General features: G+C 40.0%; 1 long non-coding RNA gene across 1 annotated transcript in view; it reads left to right on the top strand.

Annotated features, from left to right (window-relative positions):
- Positions 1–18,690, top strand: part of LOC124580840 — a 112,323-nt gene that overhangs the window by 15,715 nt on the left and 77,918 nt on the right. Inside the window, exon 2 of the long non-coding RNA XR_006973354.1 lies at positions 1,500–1,569. This is a non-coding gene — a long non-coding RNA (uncharacterized LOC124580840). The remainder of the gene's footprint in view (positions 1–1,499; positions 1,570–18,690) is intronic.

Raw genomic sequence — 18,690 nt, 5'->3', positions numbered from 1 at the left:
TTAAGAAGTCGACGTTTCCATCCAGCATAAGAAAATAACATTAGCAGGAATACACGCACTAGGAAGTGGACTTGCGTGGATGGATTCCTTCAAAACATTCCAACAAAGAAAACTGAGATCATAAATACATTACAAACGACAGGAAGCTTTATCTGTGCAGAGGAAATCGAGGGAGGACACGTTTACCAGAGACATTGAATTGGAAATCTGCCTGAGAGAAACGTAAAATATCTCTGCCATTCTTTTACTGTTGATAATAAGCTAAACAGCAAAGTGAGTGGCATAAAGAAACCTCGCTGATAAAATGTCTCCATCCTACAGTTCCAAATTATTGGGCAGAGGACCCATGTGGATGAAATGAGAGAAGACGCCAGTGCTTGTATCTGCTAGAAATTCTTTTTAGCAACAGTGTGAACTCATAATGTACTGGTACACTGGCCGCTTCTGATTTAACTGCTTTTATTTTACAACCAGTTTATGTATTTCGGACCATCTTGAGATAAAAAAACACCAGAAGTGTAGAATCCGTGTCAAAAGCTCCTTAATCTTCCATCTGAACAAAAACCTCACACCAGATACCTTTAATGGACCACATGAAGTTCTCATAGACATGCCAAAGAAGCAGGTACACTGAAGTTTATGTAGAATCTCGGATTACTCTGGCGTGAGTGCTTTATCTGACAGTATTATTAAATTCGTAATCAGAAAATAAATATTTATTTTAGACATACCAAAACAGAGATCGGATGCAAGGCAGTATTTTGAAAGAACAGAGACACAAAGGAAAATAGTGTTACGCAGCTTCTTTTGGCGGCGCAGCTACGCTGGTGAGGGAACATGTGATCTCCACAATAGCTCGAAAGAATGCTACAAAGATTGCTATAATGATGAGGACCAAACTAATGAAGTCTTTAAACACGAAAAGGAAAGAATGTTCTATCACGCTCAAAAGTATCCGAGCGACTAGAATTACATTCCTCCTGATTTGCATACAGCCCACATACCGTAAGTTCCTTGCAAGTTTTCTAATCACCAATCGGTACAATCGTTTGACTATACAAAACCACTAGAGTTGCGGAATAATGGCCTTTATCTGATGTAACAGTGAAATTGAATTTTTTCTGGATGTCTTACTTTACAGCGATGCAACAACTGATCTGTTGGATACCGAAGGGTGTTTAGGAAAGTCAAACAGTTAGACACCTCCATCTTCTACAGACAAGTCTGCCCAGGTCCTAATCTTATAGAACGAACAAGGTGGAGAGTGGTAGCTCACCAGTCTGTGAGCAAATTGTCCACTGCAACCAATGTTACCAACCAAATATAGCATTTACAAGTAAACTGCGTCATTCTTTATGAATGAAATGCTAATATCTGGATATATAAATGAGTGAATGATGTGGCTTAGGACTCTTTTGCTAGTTGACTGGCTAATAGAATAACTCAATTACTCTTCAGAAACTTTTACACAAAACTAACAGTGACCATTTTTATTTCAGGTTTTGAGAATCGGCGCAATCGGATAACACTAGCGGAATTGTTTTTTGCAATTCAGCTGCTAATTCTGAAGTAAGTAATTCATTACTTTTGTGTTTAGAACCCATTTATGTTGCAAATCTTATTTGTAGATTATTAAACTGTACCAATGAAAAGTGCAAACACCGTGCATTAATTCAGGAGATAAGTGGGAAATTATAGCAGCCATTGTACTAGGCAGCAGAGTACAATTTGTGTGGCACTTTACATAGTGCACTGTCTCATGAAGTTCTTCATGTTGTACTGTGATCAGGCACATCCAAATTTCAGTTCAATCTACTAAACTCCGTTGATGACATGTGCTTTTTAGCACTTCTTTCAGTGCCACGTAACATTTAGAAGCAAGCATTGATTCCAGTTACTAATCATATGCTTTACTCTAAACCTATAAAACCTCATTCTCCCACAGATATGTGTTTTCATACAAACCAGTAAAATCTCAATATATCATAAGTGAGATTAGAAATCCTCTCATTCGCATGTAACAAATTATTGCTGTGCATTTATCACTTCTATGGTAGGTTAAACCTTCAACAAAATACGAACTAATTTCAGTGTAGGGAAAAAAATTGAAATGGGGCTTCAGGTGGGGAGGTACCCCAAACATTAAATACATGGGACACTGCGATTATTGTGAGCAAAGAGTACAGACTGCACACAGATTAATGTGAAATTCTGGTGGTGTTTGGACCAAGTGCAATGTCACGTCCAGTCGTAGTGAAACGGTGCCAACAATTTTACGAAGGCCGCACAGACGAGGAAGATGCTGATCGGATTGTGTTGATCTTACAACATACGATTTCCATCTTTTGGCAAGCTGAAAGAACATCTGAGGGAAAGAGATTTTCCAACGATGAGGATGCCGGCCGAAGTGGCCGAGCGGTTCTAGGCGCTACAGTCTGGAACCGCGCGACCGCTACGGCCGCAGGTTCGAATCCTGCCTCGGGCATGGATGTGTGTGATGTCCTTAGGTTCATTAGGTTTAAGTAGTTCTAGGTTCTAGGGGACTGATGACCTTAGCACTTAAGTCCCATAGTGCTCAGAGCCATTTGAACCATTATTGAACGATGAGGATGTTTGCACAGCAGTTCTGAAATAGTTCCGTCAACAAGGAGCGGAGTACTATCGTCGAGGAATTGAAGGATTGATAGAACGTTCCGACCGTCGTATACAAATACTTGGTGACTATGCTGAAATATAGTGTCATTTATTTGTGTCAATTTGAAGGATAGTGTAAAATCCAATAATCATAATAACCATTTGGAGTCTCCACATACAAATAAAAACATCAATATAATTTCTTTGCGTGTTAAAATAAAGGCATGAGAATCTGCAATAGCTTGGTGATCTCATTTCACAAATATGTACATTTAACAATCTCTCTCTGAGAACTACAGACAATTGATATGATTTAAATTTCAGATTTAATACTTTAAAATACAAAGCTACCGACTGGAAATTACCAACACAGGTCGTATAAGTGACCATTTAGTCTGCTACATTTGTGTAAGAGGCCCCATATTCGTAAATGTAGTATTATGGTGGACACGGGGACAGCAGCAGGATAATATTGAGGCAAAACATTAATAATGTTACATTGAACCATTGACACTGAGGGAGCAGGAAGAGGAGAGCCATTTAAATTTAATGTAACGTAGTACAACGTAAGAATAAAAAGAAAAACGGCTTCCTCCCGTCAGTTGTTTCGACTGGAAGATTATAACAATCATAGTATATCTAATACTAAAATATGGGCATATACATGCGCATTCACAGAAATAAAACTAATATGTCATAAGCTAATTATACGTTAAATGGAACAAATACAACGTATAGCTATATTCTAATAAATAGATGTAAATGTAAAATCAATCGGTAAGCTGGTTTTTATGAACCCTTTCGCTTGTGAGTTGGTGCCAGCACCAGCTGAACCGTCTGCGACCTCTCCTGTCGTATAGCGATGTGCAAGGTGCTCCTTCCGCGCTAGATTCTCCTTGCTGCGGCGTGTTTCCCTCTTTGCTCTCATTATGAAAACTTTACAATGAAAGAAAAGGATGCGTGCATGGTAGTAGGATGGCTTTGCCAGTACGAGTGCAGTCTTTATTGTTGCCTGATTTCCGACGATGTCATGCAATGTTGCCAGATTTCTACCTCCACTTGTATGTCGCCATAGGCCAATCATCTGCTGTGTAAAATGGTGGGAAATTCAAAAAATGTCAGGAAATTCAAATTAGCCCTGTTGTAGTAAGTGTAAAACAGCGGGAAATTAAAAGTTCAAGGTGGCAGATCCACCTAAATTGCCCTAAGTATAAAATCCAAAGTGACAGTAATAGGCTGTTTGTGCTATTTGATTTTCCCCAGTGCTATGATGTCACAATCCAAGATGGTGGACCAGGGCATATGGGTGTAGTCTTCCTGATTGCAAATCATAGAAGCTATGTATCGAATCTAAGATGGGGTATGCGTGCAGCCTGCATGGTTGTCAGATTTCATGTGTTCTAAGTTTAAAATTCTGTTCTAAGTACTAAATATGGGAGATTAAAAAATGAACTCACCGTAAGTTTGAAACTGTGAAGCCCACTGACACAGCTAGGGAGTTTAAACAATTTACGCCACGTGAGTCACACTGTCGTTAAAACGCTGTGTTGTTTAAACAACTACTGTTGTGTGTAGTTGGGTGGGATAGAAATATCTGCGTCTTTATTTAAACATTTGTTGCATCGGGAGGGCGTCTGTCATGCCACCTGCCATCATCCTCACAATACTGTAGATGCCTCAGTCGCCCTTGTGTAGCCATAGACCGATGGACATTGAGTCTCAAGTTTAGAAGCAAAGAGCCTACTCATCCTAAGTTAAGAATTGTGGAAAATTCTATATCCAAGATGGTAGTTCTAATTGCCACCACTAGTACTTTGTTTATGATAACACTGCAAGCACCGACCCCTCTCCCACAACCCCTCTGACATAACTGCCCATATGACTAAGTTAAAATGGTGAGCAATTTTGAAAATTCAAAAAGCACACTTATGTTTTAGTTCGTATTTAAAACGTCGGAAAAGTAAAAGCTGTCACAGGTTAAAATGATCTCAGTTGTGCAATGCCGCACACGTAAGCCCTGCAACACAGTTTTATTTCGCGTGTGCTGGAAGGAAATTCAGAAATAAGAGACACACATTTGTTCTCTGGTACATGGACATGTGTACTGGCTCAGGAACCGAAAGGTTCACGTTCTACGCTTTTAAAATTCACAGCCAAGAAATTATTGTGTTGGAGGGATGGTGTCTATTAAGCAGACCGCTTTTGTCAAAAGGCAGCTCACAATTCCGTCAAAAAAATATGTGAAGTTATATGCACTAGGCATGCATCCACCACATTTGAGAGTTAAACAAGTGATAAGAGGAATCACGATCGTCAAAAACGTTGAAAATACAGGTTACGGAAAAAGAATTATATGGTACTACAGTAGTGGTTCCGCCTAGTTGTGTACGTCATATCGAAGTAAAAAAACAGTCAGCTCTACTAGGCAGAGGAGTCGGCTACATCTGGTGGCGGCTGAGTGGCGGGTAAGAGGCACGCTGATCCAGTGACGGTGAACGCTCTGCGAGCAGAGGATTGGTGCAGCAGCGGTGAGCAATGTGTCGCCAATTCTCATCAGTTAAGGAAGACATAAGGGTAAATTTTTTTGGGAGGATCCAGGGAATGGGTTGCGATTGCAGATAATTGATGGTGCAGTACATCCATTCTATCCGTTCGGTAGCATCGCAGGAGATATGCAGTTAGTTAACTGTCAAATATAGATACTGGACGTTTCTGCAGGATTTCTAAATAATTTCTGACGAACACTGGCGCAAGATCACTACATATTGTTTCTAACAATCTACATGTGGACAGTAAACCAAACGACATTCATCATTCCTGTAAGCTGAAACCGATCTACTTTTTGGGCTGGAATAGCATTTTAAGGGATTCTTGCCCGATTCCTCGCATAAACTGGAATGAACGAGTTGATCATCGGATGTGTCTAATGGATTTCTAAAGAACTTCTGACGAATGCACGTGTGGATCCTTTGGCAAGTGTGCTTGTGCAGGAAGTCTTTTGTGTCTAAGGCTGCGGACGGTCATGGTAGCGAGTATCGGGAGATAAGTGATGAAATTGCCGTGTACGTGGACTTCGCAAGTCTACTAGGGTGTGGGTCATTGAAACATGTTCGAGTGGTCAAACGTAGAGTCATTCGAGCTAGTGGTGACTGCAAGGTCAGAACACCATAGCGACCAGTGATGAGTGTTGTCGAAACACGAAGTCCCTCTTCCTTCTGGAGAAAACGGTTGACGGAGCCTTCATTTGTCTTTGGAAGTACATGGCCACTCGTTAGCAGTTAACTGTTGTCATATATTACCAACATGAATGTGAGAACGGTTGTCATACGTGTCAGTAGAATGGAATCAAACGCGTATAAACCTTACATAAGGCGGAAAAAGACATATGGTGTCGTCATGAAACACCCAAATGCTTTTGTCGTTTTGTGTGCAGCATGCGGATTGAGTTTCAGGCATTCTGCAACCAGCGTATTTGGAACATTTTAAGTCTTTAGTCGAAGAATATTTAACTAATAGATCACAATGCCTTGTACTGGAATGGAAATGCCAAACAGCCCACTATATATAAACGATTTAACAGATAGCGTCAGCAGCTCTATACGACTGGTGATGTTGCTGTTGTGCAGAGCAAAGTATCATTGTTGAACGATTGTAAGAAACGCGGAAAACTGAGGTCAAAATTTCCTCTGATTGTAATGAAATATGCCAATTTTAAATGTATAGCATTAGTTATAACGTACAGGAAGAACCTGGTAGTATCTAATTACAAGATTAGCAGTGAACATCGTACAGATATTTAGGAGCAATACTATTGAACAGAACAACCAACTAAAATCAGTACTAAGGAAGGCAAGTACATGTGTTATGGGAAAATTCAATGCATCTGTAAACGAAATCGCATACAAGATGCTAACGACATCTGTTGGGGTGTATTGATTCAGTTCTCAAGCAACTGGGAAGGTGAGTGGGCGTGTTCTGCAAAAATCAAATGTATCCATAAAGAAATAGTACACAAGGCGCTATTACCAACAATTCTAAAGTATTTTCCAAGTGTCTAGGGCCCTTATTAAGAATGCTTGATAACAGGCATTGAATTCAGACACCCACTAGTAGGATTTTAGCTGATTGATAGAGCTCCCATACGAATGTGCAACAGAAATGTTCGGAAAATTTAATGGCGTTTCCTGGTAGAATGATGTAGTTCTCGTGAGATCGTATTTTGTGAAGGAGTATGGACGTCAGAATGGAGTAAAGACGTTACCCATAGGACTGTGCGTCCCACTAGCAGACGTGATGAAAGCGAGGTCACTGGGAAGGGTAGGCATATACAGACAGCGGCGTTTGTGGTCCAAATTTGCGGAATGCTGCAGATTTTGTGGTAACAGCGTGAACAAGAACAGAACGCTGATTCATCCTGATTTTTAGTAATAGCTGTGAAGCAAGTATTGAATCAAATGATTCCACCGGCTGTAAAATATTTTTTAGTAGAAGTCACAACCGGTTTGGGGTCAACTGAAGGTGGATCTTCAGCTGGTACATTACTTTTAACAAGTCATAGCGGAAAGATAATTGAGTTAGAGCCACTACTCACCATTCACATCAGATTTTAAACAAATAGCATGCTAAAAGCGGTACTCCATAGTTAAAATGAAAGGGATAGCAGAACAATGTCACGAGCAGGAAGGTGGTTGAGTGACAGCAGGCGAGGCAGTAGAGACCCACTTCTTTGTCAGGGAAAGCAAGTGAATGGTTCAAATGACTCTGAGCACTATGGGACTTAACTTCTGAGGTCATCAGTCCCCTAGAACTTAGAACTACTTAAACCTAACTAACCTAAGGACATCACACACATGCATGCCCGAGGCAGGATTCGAACCTGCGACCGTAGTGGTCGTGCGGTTCCAGACTGTAGCGCCTAGAACCGCTCGGCCGAAAACAACTGAGATGGGTCTATAATTCATTAGTGATATGAAGGCTGCCGCTAATTTGAGAAATTGGGCAGATGAAACTTACCTATTTATGGCGAGACTATGTATAGCGAGTGACACAAAGACGTACATTATGTATCATGAGACACTGAGTTAAGTGCAAACATTTAATGAACTGGCTAAGGCACATGTCCAGGGCTGTCGTAAACAAAACAGTGTGTGGCTTCTTAGGGAGAAACTCAGTAGTCTGCAACAGAAAAATGGCGAATCGGCGGAGTCCTCCTCGGACAGGATTAGGTAGATCAATGCACAAACTTATGAACTAATGCAGAATACAGAGACTGACGGAATCATCCAGCGTGAGGCGAAGAAGGCTTTAGATGTATGTGGGAGAGGTATTGCTGTTAACATGTCAAGAAGAGTCAGGGTGGAGAACCGAAATGATTTGTGCGCTTTATTAGGATCACCATATGCAACTTGAAGACAGAGTGACTGTAGTGTTTTCTCCTCCAAGGCAAAGTGTTATAGGTGTGGGCAAATGGGTCACATCTGAAAGCAGGTCCACCAGCTAGAATGTTATGAGTTACCAGAGTAAAAAACGGGATGAATAACATCCAAGTAAATATTCCTTAAAATGGGAATGGGGATGCCTGATCCATTGGATGGCATTTCCAGTAGAACAGAATACTGTATAAATGTATGTGGAGACGGAATGCTGCTTGCTGGCACAGTAAACGGTATGCAACATAAAATTTTGGTGGATACAAGTACTCATGTTTGGTCTTCAGTCTCGATCTTGTGGGCAGAAAGAGGTGAGGTCTCCTCAATATAGTTTACAAAGTGTAGGGGACAATGATGTGACGTCATTGTGAACAATCCTGTTCAGTCACTAAAGATCGGTTCTCATAATACCATACTGCGAGGCACAGGTAAGCCGGTCTGGTTATGGATTAGAGTACATACGGACTTACAGAAGGAAGTATTGTGTGTTGTTGAGCCATAGGAACATAATGGGGAACTGGAGAAGTCACACAGCTTTATACACAGAAGTGTAGTATGCATCAGTGAAATGGATGGAGATTTTATGGTCCTGGTTATTCTTGTGGCATGGATGAAGTGAGTCTCCCAATTGGTTTACTGACTGCTAATTTTAATGTCGTAGAGGAGGATGATTCAGATAGGTGAAGCGATGATCTTTTGCCGTAAGCAAACCATTGATGTCACTGTGTAACTTCAGAAAATAAAGCACTTTCAAGCCCAATTAATGTAAGCCTTGTTATGCCTGTTTACAGATTTATTTCATCCAAATGGCCAAATTCCTGTAACGTTACTCATGCACAGGGTACAAATGGGGAGCAACAGTGGTTCTGCAGAGCTTATTCCGGTCAGAAAATTAATGATGTCAGTACTTTTTGTTGTCAGTGTTCCAGGAAGTGCTTCGATTTCAGCACCCTTTTCTGTCATTGTTCAGGGAACTGGCGATGTAAACACATTCCAGTGTCGCGGTTTCTGGTGCCGAGGCAATAGCACTTGTTATATTCAGGGTCCTGTCCCTCTACCCTCGTTTTGGCCTCGTTTTGTTATAAGAAATTATTTTTACTATTATCGTAACTACTTGAGTACCATCATTTGTTGTCGTGAGAGTACCATGCAATGAAGTTTTAAAAAAAATGACTGTAAATATTACGGGGTAAGACAGTTGGGCACTATAAATTAACAATATCATAGTTTTTCTCAAAAATGACGGTAAATATTAATATAAGGTACTTTGACAGCACAGTGTATGTGTATAAATTTACGACCTCATGTAAATTATGTAAATATTTTAGTCTGCTACGTGAACTGTGTGTGTGTGTGTGTGTGTGTGTGTGTGTGTGTGTGTCAGAGAGAGAGAGAGAGAGAGAGAGAGAGAGATTAAATTCTAGCCAATATTAGCATGACTAATGACTGCACTCAAGTTTCATATCTTAGTTAACATCAATTACAAGCAAAGTATTGAGCTACTGACGTCCCCTTCACGTCATACCAGCAACGCACACATATTGTACTGACATCATTATGGCATTTTACTAATGTCACCCATACCTTTCACGTACTTTTCACAACACTTTATGTAGATGTGTATATGCCTGATGTGAAATGTGTCCATTCGTGCAGAAAAAGATGTATGCAATGCAGATGTAACTGCGCATTGTAAATGAGTAGCTGTCTGGGGCTAAGTATGGGTCTTCCCCCACCCTTCTTGAGCAAGGGCCAATTACAGTGCAGCCTGTGCTCAAAAGTATCCAAACGATGTCAGTTATTTATCATTCATGCCCTGCTGCTTTCGGCCAGTAGCCACAGGGCCTCACTACTCTCATGCAGTTTGCTCTTCATTGTAGGTCTGTGGTGTGTAGTAACAGAATCAAGGGGAGCGTATTTGTTATAACAAATTAATTTTCTATTATTATTCTAATTACGTAAGTGTGTGTGTGTTGTCCTTAGCGTAAGTAAGTTTAAGTAGTGTGTAAGCCTAGGGACCGGTGACCTCAGCAGTTTGGTCCCATAGGAACTTACCACTAACTAATGGATGAATACCTTCAAGTTCTTAATTAACACAATTAGCAGCAAAGTATTGGTCATTTTCTGTAATTTTCTGTAATTGTAGCAAATTGTTAACGTAAGTATCCACACTAAGAATGAATCTGAAACCACTGCTACGAAGAAACACGTCTTGATTTACGTTTAGTGCCTATTTACACGAAATTTTCAACTAAACTCGCACTTTAGCAAGCCTCAGCTGGTATTGAGAAAGCACACATGAAAATCTACCAAGTTGGTGATTGCTGATTACCCACTGGCTAATCCCAACTTGTTAGGACTTGCTGATATAAAACTGCAGAGAGACATTCTGTCTACAAGTATGTAATCCAGTAAATACACAGTATTCCAATGCCATTGCGTAAGTGTTATATTAAAGAAGCAGAAGAAAAATATTTTTGACCACAATTCCGTCAAATAAAGATATTATCTAATTATGACTGAGTCAAATGGTTCAAATTGCTCTGAGCACTATGGGACTTAACATCTGAGGTCATCAGTCCCCTAGAACTTAGAATTACTTAAACCTAACTAACCTAAGGACATCACACACATCCATGCCCGAGGCAGGCTTCGAACCTGCGACCGTAGTAGTCGCGCGGTCCCAGACTGAAGCGCCTAGAACCGCTCGGCCACACCAGCCGGCTTGACTGAGTCAGGCAATGTTATTTCTTAAGAAAAAGAGATAGTGTATCTAATGCAATCTATTATCATTTTCTCTATAGTCCTAATTATTTAACGAAGGAATCGAGACACCGTTGTATGTTTTGCGTTACAAGTGTAGTCGCCTCCGGATGCTATAATATTCACTGTACAACACTATATCATGGACTGAAGATGTCACCAGATGCGTGGTTGACAAGGAACCACCCTCAGCATGATATCTTCTGACCTGGCGTTCCGTTACGGAGTACTCTTCAAGACCTCACATCAGTCATACCGGCGCAGTTAACAGTACTGGTTAAATGTATCGAAAAAGTGCTATCGGTAAGAAATCTCTTGCCAACGTTTGACATTCTCAATGTAGATCTTTCTCCCACTGTAGGTGGGTGCCAACGAGATATTTTCACACGTCGAGGAAACAACAGGTGAATGAAATTTCTTGTAAAGATCCTGCTGAAACAAAAACGCATTTGTTTTAATGATTGCCGCTCCAATTCATGTATCATACCCGTGACACTCTTTCCCCTATTTCGCAATACCACAAAACGAGCTAATCTCCTTGTAACTTTTTCGAAATCCTCTGTAAATCCTGTCTGATGCGGATTCCACAAAGCACATCAGCACTCCAGAGGACGGCGGACATCTCTAGTCGACGCGCGGTGTGGCCACGCGGTTTGAGGCGCCATATTACCGATTTCAGGCCCCTCCCACCGGAGGTTCGAGTCCTCTCTTGGGCATGGATGCGTGTTGTTCTTCGCATAAGTTAGTTTAAGTAGTGTGTAAGTCTAGGGACCGATGACCTCATCAGTTTGGTCCCTTAGGAATTCACACGCATTGAACATTTTTTGAAGTGTAGTGTAAGCAGTCTATTTACCAAACCTGTTGCATTTTTTAAGCGTTCTGCCAATAAATCGCAGTACCTGGTTTGCTTTCCCCACAAAATTATCCGTCTGATCGTTCCACCTTAAGTTATTCGTAATCGTATCCCTAGATAACTGTAATCCTTAAATATTATGATCGAATTCCCACATACCTGATACAGACGTCCAACCATCTCTTCATCAACGTCAGCTGGTCTTCAACAATTTACTGTATACCTTCTCCATCGACTTCGCCTGCTGTACATTTTCCCTTGTACATTATCATATTTTGAGCTGCAACTGTGGATCTACTTGGAACATAATGGTGTAACTAAAATTCATCAATAAGTAGCCTGCAGGTATGGATTCATAATATTACTTACTGTTGTAAGGAAATGGATGTTGCGTGCTGTAAACTTCTTTCATCGCGTTGTGACTGTTAATACAATGTTTGACCATTTAATAAACCAGTAGTGGAGCTGGCCTTCAGAAACCTGTTACCAGTCTTACCAGTAAACAAGAAGTTTCAGGTCATTGACGCTAAAAATGTAAACACAATATGGATGTGCTATACTTAGGGAACTGAGGGCTGAAAAGTGTTTCTAAGTACACACTTTTTCGAAATGGGTGAGGAGGAATTATTATTCTTGAATAATGGGTATTTGGCACTGTTTTATAGTGAAACAGTAAATGGTATAAACACCACAGGTTTTATTAGTTAAGTTTTGACTGTCATGTAAGAACGTGAAATATATACATATTAACTGTAAACTTTTTCTTTCCCTGTTTTATTTTATCCACATTCCCTCCATTTCGTGTAATAAGCTTGCTAATACCATCATTGTCACGTGAACTGACATATTGGAATCTTACATCTTTAGGGTATTTATATAAGAAATTTTGAAGGTGTCGTTAATGGCTACTGTGTCTATGTATATGCAGTAAGTGCATTTACTACAATACAATGTACTACCATGTGAACAGGCACACTTGTTAGACATGTCGATGTTAATGTCAACTGAGAATCTTATACTGTCTTTATAACTAATTTGTGGTGTGAATATCATTGCGATTTCAGGATAGTTGTTTGCAAGAATAGTGTAAGAGGAGCTTAACATGTTGTTAACATCCAACTTGATTCTGCAGATCACAGAAGCACTGTCGCTGAATAGACAATGCCGTGTAACTACGACAGACAATTATACCCAGGGGATTATCAAGAGTAATAAATGAGGTACTGTTTGACGAATGCTAGACATTTGTTTGAAACAGCATGATACGTTAACACATGCAACAGTCATATCATTATATTTCGTGAAACAGGAGTTGTTGTATTGTCTTAAATTCTTCCCTTAGTTTTTATTGAACTGCAAAGTGGAGTCTTAATTAGGTGATTATAAAACACAGCGGAATGAAATAATATCGCCACACTTGACAAGGACGACATGTGGACATCTTAACGTAATTCTTGCCGTACCCGCATTGCAATAGTACAATATCAGAAAAAGCCACTGGGATTAACATCACGCAGTTAATATTTTCTTCATATGTGTAGAGCAAACACTACAGTTACAAATTGAAGCTTAACACACAAAATAGTGTAATAAGATCAGCCGTGTACTGCAAGACGTTAAAGCACCTCTTATAAAACAATGTCTCGATTTCGTTGTTAAATAATTAAAACTATACAAAGACTGGTAAGTTTTCAGTAGGTACGCTGGTTGTTTCCGTTAAGAGCTGTGATATGACATTGCTTCTAGGACTCAATCATATTTCGGTAATATCCTTATTTGACGAAATTGTGATGAAAAATATGTGTCTCCTGCTGCTGCTTCGATATCACTTATACAGTGGCATTAGCATACACGGCATTTACTGGTTTACACACAGCACTAGACGAAATATCTATCTGCAGTTTCATGTTGGCTAAACCTAGCACGTCGGGGCTCTCAAAAAGTACTTCGCCAGTGAGTCAGTACTTCAGCAACCACTGACTCAGTAGAAATTCATGTGTGCTTTCTCAAGACAGGTTGAGGCTTGCAAAAATGCGAGTTTAGTTGAAAGTTTAATGTAAATTTGCACAAAAGATAGTTCAAGACATGTTTCTTCCTAGCAGTGGTTTCAGCCTTATTCTTAGAGTGGATACTTGCGTTAAAAATCAGCTGCAAGTATAGAAAATTGCAGAAAATGGCCAATACTTTTCTGCTAATTTTTTTAATTAAGAACTTGATGGTACCCATCAATTATGGTGATACTGGCTAGCATTTTTAGTTGGGATAGCACCCTGTCAGAGACACACACACAATTCGCCTAGAGGGCTAACATTTTTGGAGAATTTACCATGACATCATACTCTGTTATGTCAAAGTATCATGTTTTAATATTTACCATCATTTTGCAGAATATGCTATGACATCTCCAATTTATATTGTCAATATACTGTTAAAGTGTCTTAGCTTGTAGGATTTGCTGCTAATGGTCTTCTCATTAGAGAGAATGATGAAACTTACATAAATTGAATAATAATAGAAAATTAGTTTGTTATAACATATACCCTCACCCTGATTCTGTTACTACACACCACAGACCTACAATGAAGAGCAAACTGCATGGGAGTAGTGAGGTCCTGTGGCTGTTGGCCGAGAGTAGCAGCACATGGCTGATAAATAATTCACATCGTACAGATACTTTGGAGCACGGGCTATGTACAATTGGTGCAATGTCAGTACAACATCATAATGATGCTGATACAACGTGCATGAGCCATTGGTACAATGTGCGTGTGACGTCAATAGCCTAACACTCTGTATCTAATTGTGTTAATTAAGATACAAAATGTAAAGGCAGTCGTTATATAGTACTAATGGAGAGAATTCTTAGGCGTGATTGCTCTCAGGCACATATACACATACACTACACCTAGAGGACTGACATTTATGCATAATTTACAATGGCAGCATTAATTTATAGACGCACAGTCTGATAACAAAGTGTATTTTGTTAAAATATACCGCCATTTTCCATAATATACCATGCTCTCATGATTTATAATGTCAATGTATCTCCCATTAATATTTACTGCCATTTTGTAGAATATGCTAGGACCTCTTTAATTTATACTATGAAAGTGTCTTGCTCGCAATATTTGCAGTCATTTTTTTAACCCCGCTGCTAATGGTCTTCTCACTAAAGCGAATAACGAAACTTTTGTAACTGGGATAATAATAAAAAATTAATTTGTTAGAACAAGTATCCACACCCTCATCCTCCCACTACAGAGCATAGATCTAGAATGGAGTTCAATGAAACTGCAGTAAAGCTGCAGGCATTTGCCTGGGAGTATGATGACACTGACGTTTCGCAACTGGCTGAGAGGAAAACAGGTGGGTGAGGGGAGGGGATGTGACCTTGACTATAACAAGCACAGTTGCCTCAGCACCAGATCACTGGAATGTGCTGACTTTGCTAGTTCCTGGTTCGCTGACACCAAAAGGGCTGACAGCAGCGATTTTCGGACCAAAGCAGACCCTGTACAGTTACTAACAATACTCTGGTAACTCATTTACCTACAAAGACTTTTTAGTTTGTTATGTTTTGGAAAGGTTTTTTGTAGATATAAATGCAAGTAATCGAGATTAAACTTTTTCCATTGGATTTGTAAATCTGTAGTGAGTTTTTGGGCAGTCGAATAATATGATGAGACCCAAGACTGAATGCTATCTTTCACTTCACGCTGTCTAACCCTAATGTTCCTTTTTGTGCTGACGTAAACACACTAGGTGGCTTTGCACGCTACTCATCACCTCAAATATCGAGAGCAGCAGTGTCAAGAGGGCATTCTCTCTTCAGTACGTTACACAGGTAATACATCAAATGTTTTATTAAAGTCTTGGGACAAGGAACACAACACAAAAACCAAATTACAATATTTTATATAAATTTTTATTCATTAATGGCAAGCTATACAGATCGATACACCCTTCCCTAATAATCCAAAAATCTAATAGTTTATCGAAACCAATACTCATGAGAAGTGTGAGAAATGTGTATAATACCAAATAAAAGAACTAGATGGAAGTGGAAAGAATATTAAGAAAGCGTTTATATCACATAAATAGGGTATGTTTCTATGCCCATATTTCAGAGATGAAATAGATAACCTGGGTTTCTTGGACAATATATGTGCTAATTCAATAATCGGTTGCCATGCACTCATGGAGTTTTAATATCCTGAAAATGGAAAAATTTTTGCAAGGAGACTGAAGGACATTGGACTTTGTAGTTGGTGCGCTGCTATGAGGCAGTATTTGACTGATTATCAAAAGATATATGGCATGGTCCCTTGGCACATCACGTGTATATTTACTTTGAGTTGTTTAGCCATTATTTTGCTTTTAATAGTCTACCCATCCCATCCTCCCTCGTTTTGGACGATCGCTCCAAGATGCTGGGGGACTGATAATGTTAAAAGCCGAAACAATTTTACCATGTATTCTCTGTATCTAATCATAGACCGTCTACATTTGTTGCTCCAGATGGTAGCGACATTGTAATCTCTGCCCACGTGGTTCACTAGGGATTCAAGTCTGTTTACTTTGGTATGAAAAGAAAAAGTGATATCCTTCACTGGCGTTGGAACCATTTCTAGATGGTCCTGTAAATAAATTATCATCTATTAATTTCGAAATAATATATTTCTGACTAATGTTATGAATTTTTAATTTGTGTACGGTGAAAAAGGTCGCCACTTGCAATGGCTTTGTCATCCAAGCCAGGGGTTTAAACATCATATTAGGAAAAACGGTTTCAGATTCCACGAGACTTCGATGAGTGCTGTAGACAACTATGAATGGGACTATGATCTTGTAAAGAAATTATCATCTATTAATTCTGAAGTACCATATTACTGACTAATATAGAATCGTTATAAAAAAAAACTTTCGCTGCTTGAGAGGGCCCCATGAATAACGAGTGAGCGTAGGATAATGAAATTTCGTGGAGACATCTTTAAGAACATGCGGAATAGAAATAACGAATAACCTATTGAAGTCACATTTTAATTTCCACATGAGACGCTTAATATGTTAATTGCGTACCATATTTAAGTGCGAGGTTACAAACGTTGCTGGCCACGACCATCTGCATCGACGACATCGACGACAGCCTGGAACCGCACTAGAGATGCCATTTCAAAATAAATTGTTCGCAGCACTTTTCCAGCTGTCGTGACACAGCTCGTGCACTGCCTGAGGATCACACATTACGCCCAGCATTCTCAGCTATGACAACTGTAACTTCTTCAACAATTTGTGGCGCAACTGGCCGTCAGCCTCTCCCAAAAGCAATTCCTAAATCGCAAATTAATTCGAACTTCCGAATCATGTTCTTCAATCCCTTCAATGTTCCTCTCTATATTCCTTTAATGCGTCGATACTCGCAAAGAGTAACAGCACTATTGCTTTTGTCTTTATAAAACAGCATTACAAGTAAAGCCCTGATCGCCACGTCCACATCCATGTTGACTGTAGGCATCTGTAATGCACACTGATGCTTGTGTTTCAACCCTACGTCGTCATACCAGTACCGGGCCTAATGGCAAGAAATGACACTAACGCTACTTACAACGCAAATCCTGCAGCACACGGTATGAAGATCGTTCATATAAAGTTGAATACCCAAACGGTAAATAGTTTTCCGTATACACTGGCTCATGTAGTGAAAGTTTAGTTACAACTACCTGCACTATGAATTTTTATCTCTATACTGTGAAAAAATTCGACCCCTGAAATGACTGTGTCGTCGTAAATAGAAGTAAAGCCGCATTGAGAAAAGATGTTAGAGATTTCATTATACATCGATGAGTATGGACCTGACGGGATACCAATTCGATTCTACACAGAGTACACGAAAGAACTTGCCCCCCTTCTAACAGCGGTGTACCGCAAGTCTCTAGAGGAACGGAAGGTTCCAAATGACTGGAAAAGAGCACAGGTAGCCCCAGTCTTCAAGAAGGGTCGTCGAGGAGATGCGCAAAACTATAGACCTATATCTCTGACGTCGATCTGTTGTAGAATTTTAGAACATGTTTTTTGCTCGAGTATCATGTCGCTTTTGGAAACCCAGAATCTACTCTGTAGGAATCAACATGGATTCCGGAAACTGCGATCGTGCGAGACCCAACTCGCTTTATTTGTTCATGAAACCCAGAAAATATTAGATACAGGCTCCCAGGTAGATGCTATTTTCCTTCACTTCCGGAAGGCGTTCGATACAGGTCCGCACTGTCGCCTGATAAACAAAGTAAGAGCCTACGAAATATCAGACCAGCTGTGTGGCTGGATTGAAGAGTTTTTAGCAAACAGAACACAGCATGTTGTTATCAGTGGAGAGACGTATACAGACGTTAAAGTAACCTCTGGCGTGCCACAGGGGAGTGTTATGGGACCATTGCTTTTCACAATATACATAAATGACCTAGTAGATACTGTCGGAAGTTCCATGCGGCTTTTCGCGGATGATGCTGTAGTACAGAGAGAAGTTGCAGCATTAGAAAATTGTAGCGAAATGCAGGAAGATCTGCAGCGGATAGGCACTTGGTGCAGAGGGTGGCAACTGACCCTTAACATAGACAAATGTAATGTACTGCGAATACATAGAAAGAAGGATCCTTTATTGTATGATTATATGATAGCGGAACAAACACTGGTAGCAGTTACTTCTGTAAAATATCTGGAAGTTTGCGTATGGAATGATTTAAAGTGGAATGATCATATAAAATTAATTGCTGGTAAGGTGGGTGCAACGTTGAATTTCATTGGGAGAGTCCTTAGAAAATGTAGTCCATCAACAAAGGAGATGGCTCACAAAACACTCGTTCGACCTATACTTGAGTATTGCTCATCACTGTGGGATCCATACCAGGTTTGGTTGACAGAGGAGATAGAGAAGATCCAAAGAAGAGCGGCGCGTTTCATCACAGGGTTATTTGGTAAGCGTGATAGCGTTACGGAGATGTTTAGCAAACT

This window comes from Schistocerca americana, unplaced genomic scaffold (assembly GCF_021461395.2).
Source record: "Schistocerca americana isolate TAMUIC-IGC-003095 unplaced genomic scaffold, iqSchAmer2.1 HiC_scaffold_36, whole genome shotgun sequence".
Lineage (NCBI taxonomy): Eukaryota > Metazoa > Arthropoda > Insecta > Orthoptera > Acrididae > Schistocerca > Schistocerca americana.
Note: the sequence above shows the minus strand (reverse complement) of the source record. Positions and strands in the feature narration are given on the sequence as shown.